Raw genomic sequence first — 5,000 nt, 5'->3', positions numbered from 1 at the left:
CCGAGGTTGGCGTCCCACAACGCCTCGTCCACACGTTCCTCGAACGCCCGCCTCCGGGGACAGCGGCTCCACCGCTCCCCTGGGCGGTTTCTCGCGGCGTCTCGCACGCTCTCTCGGCCCAGAACTTTTTCCTCGTACGGCGTCTAAAGCTCCCCCGGCGCGACCTGAGGCCCCTTCCTCTCGTCCCGTCGCCCGTCCCCGGGGAGAAGCGGCCGAGACCCACCGCTCCGCAACCTCCTTGCGGGCAATTGCAGGGAGCGATGAGGTCTCCCCTCAGCCTCCTCTTCCCCGGGCTGAACAAGGCCCGCTCCCTCCGCCGCTCCTCCGGAAGAGCTGTGCTCCAGAGCCCTGGCCAGCCGCGTCGCCCCTTCTCGGGACACGCTCCGGCACCTCGACGTCCTTCGCGTAGCGAGGGGGGGCCCAACGCTGAACGCGCTAGTCGAGAGGCGGCCTCGGCGGCGCCGAGCACGACGGGCACGATCGCTCCCCTGGTCCCGCTGGCCACGCTCTTTGCGATGCAGGCCGGGAGGCTCTCGGCCGCCTTGGCCGCCGGGCCCTCCTCAGCCGGCCGTCGACCGACAAACCCCCCCCGGGGCCTTCTCTGCAGGGGCAGCTTTCCGGCCACCTGTCCCCAAGCCCCTAGCCTCGCACGGGGGTCGTCGTGACCGAAGCGCGGGACCCGGCACTTGGCCTCGTCGAAGCTCCTACAATTGGCCCCGGACCCAGCCAGCCAGCCTGTCCAGGTCCCTCTGCGGAGCCTTCCCACCCTCCAGCGACTCAGGGTACGGCGGGCCGCCCTGCCCGCCCGCGGGGGGGGGGGGTGGGGGTGGGGGGGTGGCGGGGGGGGCGTCTAGGGCGCCGCCCTCCCGAGCGGTTAGATTCGCGCGGGGGCTGCCTGCGGGCGTCCGCCCGGTCCTGTGGCGGTGCCGGTGGGGTTTTTTCCCCTCCAACCCCCCGTCACGAGGTCGGCAATCATCGGCCGAGACTTCGCAAAAGAAAACGGTCCCTAAAAAGTTCGCGCGCCACTCGTTCGTTCGTCTCGGCGTCGTTGCCCGTCGGTCAGCGAGCTGTCGACTGGCGTTTCCGCGGCAACGAACGTTAGTCGTCGGCGCCGAGACTGCTGACCGCTCCGTTGTGCCTAATTCAGACGTCGTCCGACCGGTAACTCTTCCGAGCGCTTTCGTGACCCTCCTTTCTCTCCGTCCGTCGTTCGTCGTCGTCGACCTCCTCACACGAAGGAACGCACGTTCGAGAAAAACGGCGGCGGCGCTCTCGAGTGCGTTCGCCGGTCTTAATTTTTCTGAGCTACTACATTCTGTCACGACTCGATCGTAGTTCGCGGCGCCGGCGAGAAACGACGACGACGACGACGAGGAGTAAAAGAAAGAAAAACGAAACGGGAAACGCTTAGGCTGGGCTGACCATTACCTTAAGGAACTGCTGCTCTTTGTTAACGACCGTGCATTTAATTTACTAGTAAATAGAGAATCGCACGCGTGCGTACCGTTTCCAGCACATTACCCGTTTCTTTACTCGTTTCCACGCCTGCCTGCCTGCCTGCCTGCCTGCCTTCCTTCCTTCCTTACTTCCCTCCTTCCTTCCTTCCTTCCTTCCTTCCTTCCTTCCTTCCTTCCTTCCTTCCTTCCTTCCTTCCTTCCTTCCTTCCAGGTCAGCCAGCCGGTCGCCAGGTCTAGCAGGCTCTGGCGCCGGCCGACGGGTCTACCGGGCTCGGGCGCCGGGCGGTGGGCCTACGGGGCTCGGGCGCCAGCCGACGGGCCTACGGGGCTCGGGCGCCGACCGACGGGTCTACCGGGCCCCGGCGCCGGCCAACGGGTCTGCCGGGCTCGGGCGCTGACCGAACGGTCTACTGGGCTCGGGCGCCGGACGGCGGGCCCACCGGGCTCGAGGGCCGGCCGACGAGTCCACCGGGCTCGGGCGCCGGCTGACGGGCCTGCCGGGCTCGGGCGCCGGCCGACGGGTCTACGGGGCTCGGGCGCCGGCCGACGGGTCTGCCGGGCTCGGGCGCCGACCGAACGGTCTACCGGGCTCGGGCGCCGGCCGACGGGTCTGCCGGGCTCGGGCGCCGGCCGACGGGTCTACGGGGCCCGGGCGCCGCCCGACGGGTCTACGGGGCTCGGGCGCCGGCCGACGGGTCTGCCGGGCTCGGGCGCCGGCCGCCACGTCTGCCGGGCTCCGGCCCCGTTTGACAGGTCTACCGGGCTCCGGCGCCGGCCGCCACGTCCACCGGGCTCCGGCGCCGGCCGCCACGTCCACCGGGCTCCGGCGCCGGCCGTCACGTCTACCGGGCTCCGGCGCCGGCCGCCTCGTCTACCGGGCTCCGGCGCCGGCCGCCTCGTCTACCGGGCTCCGGCGCCGGCCGCCTCGTCTACCGGGCTCCGGCGCCGGCCGCCTCGTCTACCGGGCTCCGGCGCCGGCCGCCTCGTCTACCGGGCTCCGGCGCCGGCCGCCTCGTCTACCGGGCTCCGGCGCCGGCCGCCTCGTCTACCGGGCTCCGGCGCCGGCCGCCACGTCTACCGGGCTCCGGCGCCGGCCGCCTCGTCTACCGGGCTCCGGCGCCGGCCGCCTCGTCTACCGGGCTCCGGCGCCGGCCGCCTCGTCTACCGGGCTCCGGCGCCGGCCGCCACGTCTACCGGGCTCCGGCGCCGGCCGCCACGTCTACCGGGCTCCGGCGGGACTTGGTCGCAGTGCTCGAGCTGAACGGTAGACCTGTTTGCCGCGCCGCTCGCGGGGACGTGACCAAGGGGTCGCTGTGTCGCGCTGCCTCCAGTTACGTCATCGTAACAGGCAGCGTCATTGGCGGGCCTCCCCGGCGGGAGGAGTTAGCGCTCTTGGAGTTCGCAGGGGCTGTGGACTTAGTGGTACGTTCTATATGCGCGAGCGGTGGCTCGCGGTCAGGGCAGTACGAGCGCGACTCGACCCGCGCGGCTGGGGCGCTTGGCGGCCGTTGTGGCGGTTGCCTCGGCGTGTTTGGCCGTTTTTCCGCCCGTTCGGGACGGTTGCCCGCGCGGCCGATGGCGGCCGAGGCCCATGCTGGTCCGTGGTGAGGCACCGGAGATGCTCGTGAAGCATGCCGGCTGCTGCCGCGCTCGCGAGCGCCCGGGGACGGGGGGACGGGCGCGCGGCGCAGTCGTGCCTCGGCTTTTTGGGCTTTTTGCGGTTGTTCCCCCTCCCTCTTCCTTCTCCGGCCCTAAGCTGGAGCCCGCGAGGCAGGCCGGCAAGAGCGTCGCAGCCGGTCCCGGTGGCTGGCAGCCCGAGCGCAGTGCGTCAGGGAGTCGGGAGGTGTGCCTCGCGCCTCCGGTGGCCTTACTCCCTGGCTCCAGAAACACCCGCCAACGGCACGGGTGAGGCGTGGCGTGTGGCGTCTCGCCTGCCCGTTTTTTGGGTGGCTTTTTGTGTTTTCCCCGTCCTTTTTTCTTTTTTTTTTTTTTTTTTCCCCCCCCCGGCTTTTCTCCGGCCTCTCTCTCCCTCTGCAGGGCGAGTGGTATCATCCTGCTGGGCGGGCGTAGACGGGCGACCGGCGGCGGTCGTGCCGGTGCTCTCGAACGCGGGCAAAGCCCGGCGACCGGCGGCGGTCGTGCCGGTGCTCTCGAACGCGGGCAAAGCCCGGCGACCGGCGGCGGTCGGTGCCGGTGCTCTCGAACGCGGGCAAAGCCCGGCGACCGGCGGCGGTCGGTGCCGGTGCTCTCGAACGCGGCAAAGCCCGGCGACCGGCGGCGGTCGGTGCCGGTGCTCTCGAACGCGGCAAAGCCCGGCGACCGGCGGCGGTCGGTGCCGGTGCTCTCGAACGCGGCAAAGCCCGGCGACCGGCGGCGGTCGTGCCGGTGCTCTCGACCGCCGAAGGAGCGCGTGGAGTCGCAGGTGTGCTGCGGCCTTCCAGCGTTCCCGTTGACGTCGCTCAAGGGACTCGTTGCACGGAGCGGGTGGCGCCGGCGGCACCTGTCCCGGTCCCCCTCCTTCGACCGCTGCAGAGCCGCAGGTAGCGCGCGCCGAGGCGTCCCCGGGTGCCCTCCCGGGGGGTGGCGCTGGGCGTGTGCGGCCGTCGCTGTCCCAGGAGCGTGGCCTCGGCTTTTCCGCCCTCTCTCCCCTTCAACCGATCGATGAGGCTTTTCGGGTCGCGTCGGAAAGGGCCCCCGGCGGGCCGGCTCTTCCGTGCTCCCTGGAACGGGGAGGCACGGCGGTGTCCGGTGGTCAGGCAGGGTGGTCTCCTTTCCCGTTCGCTTCCCGTGGTGTGGCTGTGAGGTGTTGCCCTCGTCCCCCCCCGAGCGAAGGGGGCCGTGGCGATGGCGGCGGGGCGCGTGCCTCGCCGCGTCCCGTGGCCCCCCCCCTCCCCGTTGGGCGGGGTTCCTGGGGCGGCTTCTTCACCGAACGGGGCTGTGTGACGGCCGCGTGGCCCCGCGAGCTCTCAGGTGTCCGCAACCGACGCGAGGCGCCGGTGCCAGCCTCGGTCCGGGTACCCGTGGGTGCCGGCCGCGAGCAGCGCTGGGCGGTGGGGCGGCCTGAGCCAAGAGACTGGGGCGAGCGAGCGAGCGTGGGGCTGCACCTGCCCGGGTGGGCCCCCCGAGGGGTCGCGCGTGCGGTGGGGGGGGGGCGTTCCCCGCTGCCGCCGCTGCGACGGCGTCGGCTCTTCGTGCCGCACCCCCGCCCGCTGCGGAGCGAGCCGCCCCGGCAGGGGCCGCGGTCGCGGGGTGGCGCCCGCCCCGGCGGGTCGCTGTCTCCTCTAGCACGTCCGGTGCTCCCGCGGCAGGCAGGGGAGCCGAGTGCCTTCTCGCGGTCTCCCGCCGTCGACGGGCCTGCGAGCTGCAGGCGGGGGCCGGCCGTAGGGGGCGGGTCAGTCCCGGCCGGCCGATGCCGCGCGGAGCGGGTCGCGTGCGGGCTGGCGGGCGCGCGGGCGCGCGCGTGTCCCCGTCTCGCGGGAGACGGGAGCGCGGCGCCGGCGCCGCTGCCGCCGCGCGCGGGCCAAAAGCAAGCTGCGCAGCGGT

The sequence above is a fragment of the Gavia stellata genome, unplaced genomic scaffold (assembly GCF_030936135.1).
Source record: "Gavia stellata isolate bGavSte3 unplaced genomic scaffold, bGavSte3.hap2 HAP2_SCAFFOLD_583, whole genome shotgun sequence".
NCBI lineage: Eukaryota > Metazoa > Chordata > Aves > Gaviiformes > Gaviidae > Gavia > Gavia stellata.
This window is presented reverse-complemented; position numbering follows the sequence as displayed.